The sequence below is a fragment of the Lissotriton vulgaris genome, chromosome 8, assembly GCF_964263255.1.
Source record: "Lissotriton vulgaris chromosome 8, aLisVul1.2, whole genome shotgun sequence".
NCBI classification, from domain to species: domain Eukaryota; kingdom Metazoa; phylum Chordata; class Amphibia; order Caudata; family Salamandridae; genus Lissotriton; species Lissotriton vulgaris.
This window is the reverse complement of record NC_141696.1, coordinates 604,079,224-604,096,192: the sequence shown is the minus strand read 5'-3', so window position 1 is coordinate 604,096,192 and position 16,969 is coordinate 604,079,224. Positions and strand designations below refer to the sequence as shown.

The window sequence follows — 16,969 nt, the reverse complement described above, 5'->3', positions numbered from 1 at the left end:
TCCTGCTACGAGTCCCAAGATGAGAGGCAGGCCGTTGACCACAGAATGCACAAAATTAGGGAAGATGCCAAGAACTGTTTCGAAGGGTGCTAGCAGTCCCGAAAAAATTGTCTTAAACACATGTGCGATGCCGCTGGTATCAGACATGTTTAAGATTTGACTTAACATTTCTACAAAATGTTCAGGGCATTTTGTTGATAATAATGCATGCATCTCTGCTGCTGTCCTTGCAACTTGCAGATCATACGTTTCTCTAGACGAGGTTAAAGGCACAGTTTTTTGTAAAAGAATAGACTTCATTCTGCTTAAAGTATCAATTCGAATAGAAGAGATATTCAAAGAAGGCCATATTGCCGCCTCCAGGTCTGGTTTGCTGTTTGGATACAATACTTGCATACAACAAGTGACCATGGAAGTAACGCTCACAAGATTGGCTTTCCCTGGCACCATGCCACAACAGCTTTGGTCACTTATTATAACGTAGCTGCCGTTGGAAAGCTGTCTGAAAAAAGGCTCTATCTGTGTAGCAGGGGTGCCTTCCTGGTGACATGAAAGGTTATTTGATGAACCTTCGCAGGCTCCATGCAAGTTAAGTCCTTGACACAGATGTGTACCGCTTAGTGATTTTTTACAGTTGTTACCACTTAGAAATACTTCTTTCTTGCCCCCACTCCAACATCTATGTGTATAAGGCAAATTCCAGGTTGTCTTAATGTATCCTTTACCAAACCTTTCATACAGGCCTGCTGGTATATACTCTTGGCAGTATTGAAACTGAAAAGTTGTTATCGGGATTGTAATGGTGCCATGTATTATCCATTCAATCACCGGTCGTTCTGACATTGTCAATGGCAATTTCTCTAGATTTTCAATGCTCAGCACCGTTTAGTCTGCCTCTCTCTTTGCCAAAGTGATTTGTCTTTCAGTAAGGTTATAGACATAAAATAATGACGTTGTGTTGATTAGACGCCATGGCACGTTGCCTGAACGCACATTTTGTAACATCCAGCCTAACTGTACAATAGAACGTAATTGGGACTGGCCATGTTGTAACATTAGCATATCCTGTTCTATTATATCAATAGCAGAAGATACAATGCTGTCCAGTGAATAAATTCTGGAGGACAGAGTTGTTAACCCATTGTCCACTACAGAAAGTGATTTTTCCAAATGAATACGATCAATTTCTCATATTTTTTCTGCAGTTTCAAGTTGTTTTATTTTCCGAGCTTCATTGTAAGCTGCGTATATACCGGCACATATGAAACGTTTTTGGCGCTGTTTGCGAGGTCCCTGTAAGAAATCTCGCAAGTCAGCACCTTCTTTAAGTACAGTTAAGTGTTGCTTAATTTCGGGTAGTGTGGATTTCTGTAGCTATTCGAAGCATAGTTTTCCTACACTATAGGTTGTTATTATCCGTGGATGTTGTCTCTGGGAATATCTTGGGTCTGGCCCATTCTGTTTGAACCCCTGTATTTTGTTCAAGAAACTATCTTGACAGTTATTAGTGTCTGTGGGCCAGATCAACCATTTGTTCCGATTAGGATTTGTTCTGTTTTGTTTTAAACTATGGGACACGTCTAACCCCTCATCTGTAGTGTTGATTCTATCAGGCAAAGGCTTTGGTATAGATGGGTTGTTTAAATCTTTTATCTTGGCTAGACCAAGAAAGGTTGTTTATTGAATGGTGTCACTCTGGAACATTATTTGTTCTGGGGTCATGCAGGCTCTGAATAATGATTCTAAACCTTGACACTGCCATTCTTTTGTACCCCAGATAGTTTTTGTCTCAATGTTGTTTTTCCAAACTAATATGCTACTTACCAGTATGCATCTGTTCTTGGCATGTAGGGCTGCTGACATTCATATCTGTGCATAGATCGCCGCCTAGTGTTGGGTCCGGATGATCACACATGGTTGTCCTGGAAGAGTCTTCAAAGTATCACGAGATAGGTGGCTCCTCCCCTGGACTACAGTGCGCAGGGGCATCGACTCCATCCTCAGATTGTTTTTAGCCATTGTGGCAAAGATGGAGTGAAACTCTGTGAATGATGACCATGCTAGAAGTATTTGTGAGTGCTACAGGCGCCGGGGAGGAGCGATATGAATGTCAGCAGCCCTACATGCCAAGAACAGATGCATACTGGTAACTAGCATATTCAGTTCGAGGCATGTGGGCTGCTGAATTCATATCTGTGCATAGAATACATAGCAGTCCCTCCATTAGCGGCGGCCGCCGGTGCCAGCTGCAGCAGTTTAGAAAAGTGTTTTAAGAACAGCATGCCGTACAGCTGCCTGCTGTTTGGAGTGCACATCCACACAGTAGTGTTTTGTAAATGTGTGTGTGGTAGACCATGTGGCTGCTCTACATATGTCTTCTAAAGGAATATTTCCAAGGAAAGCCATGGAGGCCCCCAACATCCGGGTGGAGTGGGCCCGCGGGGGAATCGTTAGAGTGCGCTTGGCTTTCTGATAGCAGATCTGAATACACTTAACGATCCACCTGGCTATACCAGCCTTGGAAATGGGGTTGCCTTTGTGTTGTGGCGAAAAGGCAACAAATAGTTGTTTCGTCTTCTGAAAATCTTTGGTCCTGTCAATGTAGTACATCAAGGCTCTTTTGACGTCAAGCGTGTGGAGCATTCTCTCCGCAACTGACTCAGGAATTTGGAAGAACACAGGTAGTTCTATAGTCTGGTTGATATGGAACTGAGAAACCACCTTTGGAAGGAACTTAGGGTTAGTGCGAAGCACCACCCTGTTGGAATGAATTTGTATAAATGGCTCTTGGATAGTTAGTGCCTGGAGTTCACTAACTTGTCGTAGTGACGTAATCGCTATTAGGAAAGACACTTTCCATGTCAAGAACTGAATCTCGCATGAATGCAGTGGCTCGAAAGGGGGACCCATCAGTCTCGTGAGGACCACATTTAGGTTCCATTCGGGAGCTGGTGGGGTCCGTGGAGGAATGACTCGTTTGAGTCCTTTTAGAAAGGCTTTGATGACAGGCACTCTGAAAAGGGAGAGGTGCTGCCTGTTTTGGAGATAAGCCGCCATTGCGGATAAATGTATACGAATGGAAGCATAGGCCAGATTACATTTGTATAGATGTAAGAGATAACAAATGATGTTTTGAATAGAGGCGTCTAGCGGGTTGATGTTGTGGTCTGCACAATAAATGACAAACCGCTTCCATTTCGCCGCATAGCATGCTCTGGTGGTGGGCTTCCTTGCCTCCCTGATTATGTCCATACAGTCAGGAGGTAAGTTAAGGTAGTCAAACTCTAAGACCTCAGGAGCCAGATCGTCAGGTTGAGGTGTTGCGGATCTGGATGCTGAATGTCGCCATGCTCTGCGTCAAAAGCTTGGGTGTGAGGCGCAGCCTTTGATGCGGTACCACGGATAGTTCCAGAAATGTGGTGTACCATGGTTGGCGTGCCCACGTTGGAGCAACCAGGATGAGAGTCATCGAGTGTTGCTTCAGCTTGCGTGCCACCAGCGGTATTAGAGGTGCTGGGGGAAAAGCGTACGCAAATTTGCCTGACCAGTTCATCCATATCGCATTGCCCTGCGACTGTGGGTGTGGAAACCTGGCGGCAAAGCTTCGGCATTTGGCGTTTTCCTTTGTGGCGAACAGGTCTATCTCTGGATGACCCCACCTTTGGAAGTACGAGTGGAGTACTGATGGATGTATCTCCCACTCCTGCATTTGGTGGCTGTACCTGCTGAGCAGGTCCGCCATCTGATTGTCCTTGCCCGGGAGGTGTTCCGCCATGAGGAAGATATTCCTTTGAATGGCCCACTTCCACATGCTCTGAGCCAGATGAGACAATTGTGGAGTGTGTACCTCCCTGCTTCTGGATGTAGTACATGGCCGTCATGTTGTCCGTCCGGATCAACACGACCTTGTTGCACAGATGTACTTTGAATGCTTTAATCGCCATGAAAATAGCCATCAGTTCTAGAACGTTGATGTGCATCTTCCTCTGCTGTGCCGTCCATAGTCCCTGCACAGTGTAGTGGAGTACATGAGCTCCCCAACCCTGGAGAGATGCGTCCGTCGTCAGAATGATGGGTGGCACAGGCTACTGGAACGGTCGTCCCTTGCAAAGGTTTTGTGGATTCCACCAATGCAGAGAGCTGTATGAACGACCGGTTACCAACACTAGGTCTTCCAACTGTCCATGAGCCTGAGTCCACTGACGTGCTAAGCACTCCTGAAGTGGACGCATATGTAGTCTCGCGTGCGGGACTATGAAGATGCAGGAGGCCATCATGCTTATCAACTGCATGAACACTCGTGCTGGAAGCGAATGTTGAAGTCTGAATTTCTGTATCAGCGATTGAATGCTGCTGACCCTCACTGAATTTGGCTGTGCTTTGGCTACCAGAGTGTTTATCGTCGCACCCAGATACTGCCGTATGTGGGCGGGTTGCAGTTCGGACTTTGGGTAATTTAGTGAGAATCCCAGATCGTGAAGAAGGTGAATGGTGTGGGACATGTGGGCGGCACACTGCTGGGCCGACTTTGCCTGGATTAGCCAGTCGTCCAGATAAGGGTAGACGTGAATGTTCGGTCTCCGTAGGTATGCCGCCACTGTCGCCAGGCACTTTGTAAACACCCTGGGTGCCGTGGTGACTCCGAAAGGTAGAACCTTGAACTGGTAATGTTGATTTTGGATGGAGAACCTGAGGTATTTTCTGTGTGACGGGTGCAGCGGAATATGAAAATACGCATCTTTCAGATCTAATGTTGCGAGAAAATCTCCCTGACTGAGCAACGGTGGGACTTGCTGCAGTGTTAGCATGTGAAAGTGCTCCAACAGAATGTACTGATTGAGGGGTCTGACGTCCAGTATGGTTCTGAGGGACCCGTCCTTTTTTGGTATCAACTACAGTGAGTAAACTCCTGTGCTCTTTCTTCCGCAGGCACGAGCTCGATTGCCCCTTTTTGCAGCATGACGAGTACCTCCTGCTGCAATAAGTGCAAATGCTCGGAGGACATAGGACGGTGTCTTGGGGGTCTGTTGGGTGGAGTGGATGTTAACTCCAGACAATAACCGTACTGGATAAGCTGCGTGACCCACCTGTCTGTGGTGATGGACTTCCAGACTGGCAGGAACTGTTGAAGTCTCCCCCCGAAGGGTGTTGCGTGGTCAGGGGGCAGTGACAAGGCGTCACTGTTTGTTAGTGGCGGAAAACCTGGAGTTGTAGTTTCCACGACCTCTGCCCTTGGCGCTGTTTCCACAATATCCACCTCTACTTTGTTTGGTGTATGTGGTTTGCGCGCCACCTTTATAGTACTGTGTGTTCTGGGACAGCTGGCCTCTGGAAACACCTCTATTGCTTGAGCGACGAAAAGAACCACCCCTGAACTGCTGCGACTGGAGAGCCCCCATAGACTTTTCAGTCTCAGTGTCTTTCTTGATTTTCTCGAAGGTGGTGTCCACCTCTGGGCCAAATAGATGATCAGGGTTTACTGTCTGATTTAGAATGGTGGTCTGTATCTCTGGCTTGAACTCGGAGATTCTGAGCCAGGCATGTCGCCTCAACATGACACTAGTGTTAATAGCTCTGGCAGCAGTGTCTGCTGCGTCTAGTGCACATTTGATAGAAGCATTTGATATGAGCTTCCCTTCCTGGATGAGCATCTCAGCTGCCTCTTTATATTCATCTGGTAGGTGCTGTAACAGGGTCTCAAGTGTGTCGTAATGGGCCCTGTCATACCTGGCTAAGAGTGCCTGAGTGTTTGAAATGCGCCAGATATTGGCCGCTTGAGCTGCTACCCTTTTCCCTGATGCCTCGAACACCTTAGATTCCTTATCTGGGGGAGGAGCATCACCCGTAGTTTGTGAATTAGCCCTCTTCCGGGCATTAGAAACAACAAGAGAGTCCAACGGCAACTGTCCCTTAATGTAAGCAGGGTCTCCAGGTGCCGGTTTGTACTTCTTTTCAATCCTGGGGTTTATCACCCTGGCTCTTGTAGGCTCCTTAAAGATTTCCCCAGCATGCTTCAAGACACCCTTCAACATAGGCAGAGTCTTGACAGTCCTCTCTGAGGTGGAAAAGGTGTTGAAAAGAAAGTCTACTTCAATGGGGTCAGCATGGAGCTGGACGTCATGATTTTTAGCCGCCCTTTCAATGAGGGCATTAAACGCTGCCGAATCCTCAGTAGGCGACGTTTTTACAGCATACACTTGAGTGTCTGGGGCAGAGTGTGGACCACCTGGGTCAGCAGCATCTGCTCAGGGTTCATTTGTATCATCAGGATCAGTGTCCACAGGATAGCTGTATTCGTCATTATCACCTTCCCCAGTGTTCACATCTGAATAAGTGGGTGAGATATCATGGCCACGTGGAGATACAGGTTCTACAAGAACAGGTGTTGAAGTAGAATCCTTCTTTTTTAGTGGTATTTTATAGGACTCCATTGGCTGTTCCGGGGCGATTTTTCTCTTATAAAGAGAAAGTCTGCCTGTCTCGGCATCGATAAACTGTTCCTGTTGTTCTTCCAACGAGGATTGTCGATGCTTTGCGGCCGGGACCACAGTTGTCGGCTTCGGCACCATTGACACCTTCCTGGGCACGTCGACGGCCACTTTAGGGACGAAAGCCTTCGGCACCACTTTCAGTGGCAGCGTGAAGTGGATGGGCGTCGACGTCTTCTGAGGTTTATCTGCAGGCTTTGAAGGTGGAGGATCCTTAGGCCCGACCACCGAAGCCTTGTCCTTGATGCGCTTCAGGGAGTCTGCCACCTGCTTCGAGAAGGAGGCGGACGGCTGCGTCGACGGAATCCTTCGAGGCACAACCAGGCGTGGACTCGGGGGTTGTTCCGCTTTTGGCCTTGTCCGGCCGACGCGGATGCTCGAGAACCTTTGGATCACCGAGTCCTTTGTCGGTGTCGACTGTCTTCGGCGCCGATTTGTTCGGGCGACTGCCTTGACCTTTGCCTTCAGCGTGCTAGACTTCGTCTCAGCGCCCTTCAGCGGTTTCTTCGGGTCGAGAACGCTCTTCTGCTTCGTCGGTGCCGACAGGTCCGAGGACTTCGAGCCGACCAAACCAATACGCACTTTCGGTTTCGATGTAGTCACCAGTGCTTTTGGTTGCGTCGATACCGGAGCTTTCACTTTCGGTTTTGATTTCGCTGTTTGCAGCTCCTTAGACATGTCCGAAGCCGAGCCCGAAGGCGGGGCCGTAGAACTTATAGGAAGATCTTGGGTAAGGCCTTGTGGCGATCCCTCGACCTGAGCCTTATGAAGCGTTTCGGCCCCAGTGTCAGTTTGTGGGCCTAGCTCGCTCGAGCTATCTTGCATGGCCCCAAAGGCCCCATTGTCGTCTCCTACCTCGTCGACGACTTCTTCCAGTTTGAGCATCTCAACATCAGCGTCGTAGTTGGAGTCGACCTCTGACGCGGGATTCGACAGGTTCTCTCGAACCTCCCGGTCTGCTCCTTCATCATCCCCGGCATCGAAGATGTCCACCGGCTCCGGTGCAATCTGCTGGGCTTCCTTGCGCGCAGCGCGTCAATGCAGAAGCGTCTTCTTGGATCGAAAACGGGAACAAGCCATGCAGCTGGCTTCATCATGAACCGGCGACAGACACTTGTTGCACACCGGGTGGACGTCGATGTGGGGATATTTGGAGTTGCACACGGGACATCTCTTGAACGGGATCCGTTCCGTGATGGGTCGTCGATAAGGCCTCTGGCGTCGACCCGGCATTCAGCGGCGAAAAGCACGCGGCTCTCCTGGATATCTGGCTCGGGAACTGAGCTGGAACAGAACTGGGCACTGAACGCAAGACTATACCGACGAAAAAACTGAAGGCCTTTTGGCCTTAAGAAACTTTTATATCGATTCCGACTTGAGTGAACCAATATGCATCCGAACCCAATGGCGGAAAAAAACAATCTGAGGATGGAGTCGATACCCATGCGCACTGTAGTCCAGGGGAGGAGCCACCTCTTCCAGGACAACAATGTGCGATCATCCGGACCCAACACTAGGCGGCGATCTATGCACAGATAAGAATTCAGCAGCCCACATGCCTCGAACATTCAAAACCAAATGTAGACATTTTTTCATAACATTTTTCAGAATAAATCAGTTTAGTATTTGTCAACATGTTTTTCATTCCAGTCTTATTCATAATTTTTAAATAAAACGTTTCTGGATCAGTGACAATTAAACCCTGAGAAGTATGGGAATTTCTCATAAAATGTTTTCGAACTACCTTTTGGCGGAGTTGGACAATGTTCCCACTGATTATAACTGAACACATTTCTAGGATTAGCAGATTTATGCAAATAATGATGCCCAAAATGATTGAAGCAATACATTTCTTCATAATTCGATGAACCCTGTAAATAATCATGTTCTGTACATTTTGCTGACATTTCTAAATCTGACATCATATTATTAATATTTTCAAAGTCCCAATCATCAGAGAAAGTACTAGGTGATACAAAGTCACTTAAAGAAATCTTGAACTGATGTGGATATTTCAAGAGTTCAACTGGGCCATAGATTTCGTAATCCGTATTGTCCCATGCTACCCCACCAGGTATCGGAATGGCTGTGATGTTCACTGATGATAGTTCTCTTTTTTCAACGTGAGAGGATCTGTGAAGTTTTAGAACCAAGTTGATGTTCTGACTTGCTGTGTCCATTGTACTGTATTTTCCATCAATCATTCTTCCCAAGCTTAAAACTAAGATGAGCCAGAGCAGGAGGAAAAGTACACCTAACACAATCGACAGTTCAATCCAGGGTTAAATCAGATATGTTTCTCCAAGTTGATGAAAGAGTTCTGTAATTTTGTCTTTGAAAGTTTTGTTTGCTGGCTTGTCTCCATGTTCACTTGGATCATCGGAAAAGACATCGAAATTGATAAAGTAGCCAGATGCAGTTCTGTCAATTGTTTGGATGGCATCAGGATTGTTATTAATCTTTGCAGTTGCTTTTTCTTTTTTCATATTAGAATAGTCCGAGGCTACATCATTGTAGACAGGTGTTTCTTGACGAACTGTAATTTGGGTTTCAAGAGGCACAAGTTCCATGGCTTTGTTGCATAGTCCTTTTTTATTCACTGCAGGTTTATCAAATGTGATTAGTCCCTCAGTTTGAACCTCTTGGATTGTAGCAAGGTTTGGTCTTCTGCTACTTCTTGGGAGTCCACTGGGCCTACTACTTATTATTGGCCACTTGGTTGTGGTTTTACCAGGTCGATTGATACAACTCGTTCTCCTTTTTACCAGCAAGGGGCGGTAGTACGACAGATCTTGTTCTGCTGATAGCTAAGACAGATACTGCTTTTCTGTAAGAAGTCCCAAATTCCTTCTTCACCGTGATCTTTTCTCTGACCAGATCCCCAATCTTTGGAATCCAGACAGGTCTTGCTGGGACAGGTGGTTTCTCTTCAGTGGCTGTTGGCTTTAGTTTTGTGTTACTTAAACTTCTTCTTGTTTCATTCAAGTCCTGTAAAACAGCCAAACGATCTTTGATATCAAAAGCTTTTTGTTCCACCACTGAAGTCTGACAATCGAGATCTTCGATTATCATTCTTGTACCCAACAAAAGTTCATACGGAGTGATTCCACCCAGAGAATTTCTTGGCAGATTGTTAAGACTACGTTGGACACTTATTAGATGTTTGACACACCCATCACCCGAACCTAATACCCTCGCTGTTATAGATTGCTTTATGTCATGGTTTTTCTCTCCACTACTGCATTTCCCTCAGGATGGAATGGACTAGAGTACCGCAATGCAATGCCCATGCTGGCCATGGCCTCCTTGTAAGCTCGAGAGCTAAACGCAGGACCCTGGTCAGAATGTAGCATGCCAATTGCCTATGTACCGATAAAGAATCGCAAATCTTTTATAACAGTTCTGGCGTCAGCCGAGCGCTGGGGCTACATCCAAATGAATCTCGTCTTAATATTTATGGGATCACATTTGTCCGGTCAGACGCCTGCATGTAGACAGTCTAATGCTGTCTAATAGAGGAGTCTGGGCTGGTCTTACTGTGCTAGAGTCTGATATCTGGTCCGGTTCATGACTGCGATCTCTATTGCAGTCCTGACACTCCATTGCAAAGTTATAAACTTGCACGCTCATTTCCGGCCACCAGTGTCGTGATTGCAATTCTATTAGAGATTTCAGGATCTCTTGGTGCCTCAGACCCAATCCCATGAGTGCTTCTTGAATCAAGAAGACCCTCCGATTCGTGTTTGGAATTACTCTATCCCCCACTCCAGGAATTTGAGCAAAAGGAACAGAGTTTGCATCAATTATGTATGTATTTCTGAGTGGATGATTCAGAGGTAACGCCGCATAATTGCCTTCCATGGAGGCTTTTACAGCAAGCAGCGTTTCACCATCTATTTGTTTTTTAGAACGCTTTTTTGTAGCTACGGAAGCCGGTTGACCAGCTTCCGCTGTGGCTCTGTTAGCCAATTAATTCCCTGCAACGTGAACGCCATCACTTTGAAGACTCTGCGTATGTGTCACGTGAGTCTTTTGTAGTTCTTTCTGCAAAAGAACTACTTGTTACCAAAGTTTTTTATGTTTTATTGTGCCACCTCTTTCATCTTTGTAACCATTTTTAATCCAGGTCTGCATGGAATTATTATAAGACTCGACGCAGTAATGTGAGTCGCACACTATTAGTGTGGGGAATTCGCAATCTGCATTTTCAAGCGCCATCTCAAAAGTTCGTAGTTCAGCTCGCTGAGTGTACAGTTTCCAATTGATTCAGTTTTAGTGACCATTGGTCTGAATTTACCTAAGCGCCAGCGACCTTTAACAATCGCACACGCTGAATTGTAAACCTTTTTATCCACAACGTAGTGTTGTGCAAATCTATCTGCGTATATAACACAGGTGAACTGTTCCAGAGGCAAAATTTCGATCGACAGGGGACATTCTTTTTCGTATTCTAGATGTTCTAGTTTTTTCATTCTGGGATCAAATTCGTATATTACGTCTGGTGCAGCAAGAGAATTAACCCATTCTATCCATCTCGGATGTAATGCTTTAGCATTTGGAATGCTTGCTCTTGTTACTGCTTCTAAAGCAGGTACTGGTGTAACGATTATTATACGTTTACCTTGCGCGAGGGCTCTTTCTTTTGCTACAGCAGTTTGTACCGCGGTTAGAATTTTTTCAGTAGAACTGAATTTCATTTCAGCTTGTGTGTACAAGTGTGATTTGTAAGCTATAGGTACTGTTTCTCCCTCACCGGAGGTCAGGTATGTAAATCCGCATCTTCCTGGGATGACTCAGATTACAAGGTTGTGTTCGTTTGCGCGTGTTTGCAGTTTTGATTTAGTTAACATGTCTGTTTGTAATGATCTTAAAATTTTTGTGTGTTTCTGAGGCCAATTAGTTGGTTTGTAATCAGGTTTTATTAATTCGTAGAGTGCTTTAACCCTCTCTGCATAATTTAGAATGTAAGTTCTTCCAAAGATCAGGAAACATAGAATTGATTGTAAGTTTTTCAGCGTTTTTGGAGCTTGGAGTACTGCACACTTCTCTAAGAAGTTGTCTGCTAGGCTGTCTGGTGGGCAATTCGTGATTTTTTTAAAGTTAAATTTGTACCCTTCAGATGCGAACCCAAGTATGATGGTGTTCACTCTTTTCAAGTGTGTCTCCAGGTCATTGTCTGTAAGATAGATGTCATCGACATTGGATAATGCCTCATCATCATACATTTGTAGTAACTCTGTTACCCTGGCTGAAAATAATCCTGGGCTGTTCTTGAATCCCTGTGGGAGACGACACAATTGCTTTTGGGCCCCCATGCTGGAGAAAGCGGTCAAATACCTGCTTTCTGGTGCAATGTTTTGACAGAAAAAAACATTTGAAATATCTAATGTTTTATATTTTTTGCGCACAATATTATTAATTAGTGCTGCATTGTGTGAGTTTTGTACTGCAAATGTTTTACAAGGAATATGCTACTTACCAGTATGCATCTGTTCTTGGCATAGAGGGCTGCAGAGTGGTACATTATGAATAGATCGCCATCTGGTGTTGGGCTCGGATGATTGCACTTTGTTTTTCTCTTGGAGAGTCTTTTGTATCTTGGTGACTCCTCCTTTGGTTGGTAGTGCGCATGGGCATCGGCTCCATCCTTAGATTGTTTTGCCATAGTAGGGTTAGATGGAGTAGTATGATAGAATACAGATAGGAATGCCCATGTAAGTGTATCTAAATAAGATAATGTTGGAACAGACACAGGTTTCCGGGGAGGCTGGGAGGGCATGTACCACTCCGCAGCCCTCTATGCCAAGAACAGATGCATACTGGTAAGTAGCATATTCCGTTCGAGGCATATGGGCTGCAGATGGTACATTATGAATAGACTATACAGCAGTTCTCTCCCTAGCGGTGGTTGCCTGTGTCTGTTGCAACTGTCTGAAATAAAGTCTTTAATACAGCTTGTCCCACTCTAGCTTGTTGTGTTGTGTGCACATCTACACAATAGTGCTTTGTGAAGGTGTGCGGTGTAACCCAGGTAACTGCTTTGCATAGGTCATCTAGTGGAATGTTTCCCAAAAATGCCATAGATGCTCCTAGTTTACGTGTAGAGTGAGCTCTAGGAGGAACAGTTAATGTTCTCTTTGCTTTTAAGTAGCATATTTGAATACATTTTACAATCCATCTGGCAATGCCCGCTTTAGAGATGGGATTGCCCTTATGTGTAGGAGAAAACGCAACAAATAGCTGTTTTGTCTTTCTGAAAGTTTGTGTTCTTTCTATATAGTACAATATTGCCCTTCTAACATCCAATGTATGTAGGGCTCTTTCCGCTACTGTTTGTGGTTTTGGAAAGAAAACCGGTAATTCCACTGACTGATTGATGTGGAATGCAGAAATTACCTTTGGTAGGAATTTTGGGTTTGTTCTAAGAACCACTTTATTTTGGTGTAACTGCATGAATGGTTCTTGAATCGTAAAAGCCTGCAACTCACTTACTCTTCTAAGTGACGTGATAGCTATGAGGAAGGCCACCTTCCATGTGAGGAATTGTATTTCACACCTATGCATAGTTTCAAAGGGTGGCCCCATTTGTCTGGTAAGTACTATGTTGAGATTCCAGACTGGGGAAGGTGGTCGTCTTGGTGGAATGACTCTTTTGAGTCCCTCCATGAAAGCTTTAATTGCTGGTACTTTAAACAGGGAAAGATGTTGCCTGTTTTGTAGGTACGCCGCTATAGCTGCGAGATGAACTCTGATAGAGGTGTATGCTAAGTTACATTGCTGCAAGTGTAGTAAATATCAAATGATCTGTTTAGTGGATGCGTCCAGAGGGTTGATGTGCTTACTGTTACAGTGTATAGCAAACCTCTTCCATTTTGCTGCATAGCATGCTCTGGTGGTAGGACTTCTTGCTTGTTTAATGATTTCCATACATTCTGGTGGTAAATCTAAATATCCAAACTCTATGACCTCAGGAGCCAGATCGCTAGGTTCAATTGTTTGGGATCTGGGTGCATTATTTCTCCATGGTTCTGTGTAAGATGCATGGGCAATAATCTTAGCTTTTGATGTGGCACCTGTGAGAGTTGTAGTAGCGTGGTGACCCACGGCTGTCTTGCCCGCGTGGGTGCCACTAGTATCATTGTCATTGAGTGCTGCTGCAGTTTCCGAACCACTAACGGAATTAGTGGGAGAGGGGGGAAAGCGTAAGCAAATCTGTTGGACCAATTTATCCATAGTGCATTGCCCTGGGACCGTTGGTGTGGGTACCTGGATGCGAAGTTTTGGCATTTTGCGTTCTGATGATTGGCAAACAGATCTATCTCTGGTTGCCCCCATCTCTGGAAGAATGGCTGCAGTATTTGGTCGTGCAGCTCCCATTCGTGTACTTGTTCTGACTGTCTGCTTAGGATGTCTGCTATCTGATTTTGAACTCCTGGTAGGTGTTCTGCTAACAGATAGATCTTTTGAGGAATGGCCCATCTCCAAATGTCCTGTGCTAGTTTGGATAGTTGGAGAGAGTGTGTCCCCCCCTGTTTTTGAATATAATACATTGCAGTCATGTTGTCTGTTCTGATCAGGACTGCCTTGTTTGTTATTTGCATTTGGAAAGCTTTTAGTGCTAGAAATACCGCTAATAGTTCCAGGTAATTGATGTGCAGTTTCTTTTGCTGCACACTCCACTTCCCCTGCACTGTGTATTTGTCCATATGCGCTCCCCATCCGGAGAGCGATGCGTCCGCTGTTATTATCACTTGTGGAATTGGTTCTAGGAACGACCGTCCTTTGGAAATGTTTGTTGTGTTCCACCACTTCAGAGAGCGATGCGTACGGTCGTCTACCAACACCAGATCTGTAATCTGACCTTGAGCCTGATTCCACTGTGTCGCTAGACACTCCTGTAGTGGACGCGTTTGTAGTCTGGCATGTGGTATTAGCAGTATGCAGGAGGACATCATGCCTAACAGTTGCATAAACACTCGTGCTGGTAGGGAGTGTTGTGGTTGAAATCTTTGTGTTAACCCGACCATTGTTTGTATCCTGATCGGATTGGGGTATGCTATTGCCTTTTCTGTGTCTATAGTAGCCCCCAGGTATTGCTGAATCTTGTTTGGTTGCAGGTGTGATTTTTTGCAGTTCACCGTAAACCCTAGGTGGTGCAGCAATTGAATTGTCTTCTGTGTGTTGTGAAGACATTCTTCTTGTGACTTGGCCTTTATTAGCCAATCGTCCAAGTAGGGGAAGACATGTATTTGTTGTCTTCTTAGGTGTGCTGCCACCACAGCTAGGCATTTTGTGAACACTCTTGGTGCCGTTGTGACCCCGAACGGAAGGACTTTGAATTGATAGTGTTGTCCTTCCACTACAAACCTTAGGTATTTTCTGTGGGCTTTGTGAATTGGGATATGAAAGTAAGCGTCTTTTAGATCCAGTGTAGAAAGAAAGTCCCCTTTCTTCAGTAAAGGGAGTACCTGTTGGAGCGTGACCATGTGGAAACGTTCCGAATTTATGTATGCATTGAGAGGTCTGAGGTCCAAGATTGGTCTTAGGGACCCGTCTTTTTTGGGGATTAGGAAGTATAGAGAGTATACTCCTGTCCCTTGTTGATTTTTTGGGACCTTCTCTATTGCATGCTTTTGTAGTAGTGCTAGTACTTCTTCTTTTAACAATGTCAGATGATCTTGACTCATTGGACGCTGTTTGGGGGGGATGTTTGGTGGGGTAGCTGTGAGTTCTAGGCAATAACCATGTTGGATAATCTGTCTCACCCACTTGTCTGATGTGATGTCTTCCCAGACAGGTAGGAACTGTGATAGACGTCCCCCGACCGGTGTTATGTGGTCTGGGGGGAAGTACTATGAAGTCACTGTTTTGGGGTTGAGGCATTGCGGTTGTTATTATTTCCGCGGCCTCTACCCTTGTTGTTGTTACCCCTGTAACTACCTCTTGAATTACCTTTGGGTGATGTAGGTGTGAAAGAGGTGGATTGCTGATTTGTTCCTGTATTTTTTGAGCCTCCCCTATAGGTGGATCTACGAAAGGAACCTCTTTGTGTTGGCTGTTGCAATGCTCCCATTGACTTAGCCGTTTCTGTATCTTTTTTCATTTTTTCTAAGGTCTCATCTGTGCTTGAACCAAAAAGTGTCTTTTGATCAAAGGGTTGGTTCAATAAGGACGTTTGTACTTCCTGTTTGAATCCTGAGATTCTAAGCCATGCATGTCTCCTTAACATGACACTGGTGTTGATGGATCTTGCTGCAGTGTCTGCTGCGTCTAGGGCGCACTTAATGGAAGTATTAGTTATTATTTTTCCTTCCTGTATTAACTGATCTGCCTTTTTCTGATGTTCTTTGGGGAGATGTGTGATGAGTTTTTCTAATTCATCATAATGTGCCCTGTCATAACGTGCAAGTAGTGCCTGTGTATTGGCTATACGCCAGCTATTTGCCGCTTGTGATGATACTCTCTTGCCTAATGCATCTATTAATTTTGACTCTTTATAAGGTGGAGGAGCCTCTCCTGTAGATAATGAGTTCGCTCTTTTACGAGCGTTTGAATCTACAAGCGAGTCCAGAGGTACCTGCCCTTTGATAAATATTGGATCCTTTGGAGCCGCCTTATATTTTTTATCAATTCTTGGGTTTAACACCCTAGCCCTCACTGGGTCTTTGAATATTTCTTCTGTGTGACTGAGAAGACCCTTCAGCATAGGAAGAGTACCTGATGTTCTTTGTGCATTAGGTAGCATCTCTAATAGGAAGTCCTCTATTTGAGGTTCTGTATGTATATCTACTTAATGATATTTTGCTGCCCTATTAATGAGCTGTACAAACCCTGTGTTATCATCAGGTGGTGAAGGCTTTGAGGGATATAACCCTGGGTCGTTGTCCTCATCTGACCCTACGTTATAATTTTCCCATGGGTCATCCTCATCTGGGATGGTTTCATCATCCCCTTGAGGTTCTCCCTCCCCTGGATCACTGTCTATATCAGACTGAGGTGTAGATGGTCTTGGTGTGGAAGGTGCAGGAATATTTGGCATAGTGTGAGGAATAGGAGAAGAGGGCGTGACTTTAGGTCGAGGAGAAGCAGGAGGAGTTGTATTTGTCCCCAGTGTTCTCTTTTTTGAAGGAAGAGATTTGTCTTCTATCTGTTCATTCTTTCTCTTCTTCGTCACAACTTTGCCAGTTTGCGGATCGATAAACAAAATCTTTTGTTTGGGATCTGTCTGCTGCTCCTGAATCGGCACCGAAGGCCTTGGTTCCGAAAGGTGCTTATGTTTTCGATCGTCAATGTTCGGTGTTTTCGGCACCGAGTGTTTACTCGATTCCGACTTCCTCGGTGTCGAGTGAGTCTTGGACGTCGAATCATGTTTCTGTTTCGACATGGAATGTTTCGATGCCGAGCTTTCCCTTGTATGAAGCTTCGGTGTCGAAGTCGATGTCGACCGTTTCTCGGATCCGACATGGTGGGAGGCCGAGTGT

The 16,969-nt window shown here is 45.4% G+C and overlaps 1 protein-coding gene across 6 annotated transcripts in view; it reads right to left on the bottom strand.

Moving 5' to 3' along the window:
• The window catches only part of TBC1D23 (TBC1 domain family member 23), a 714,314-nt gene that overhangs the window by 79,600 nt on the left and 617,745 nt on the right, over positions 1–16,969 (bottom strand). The gene's annotated exons all lie outside the window — the stretch shown is intronic.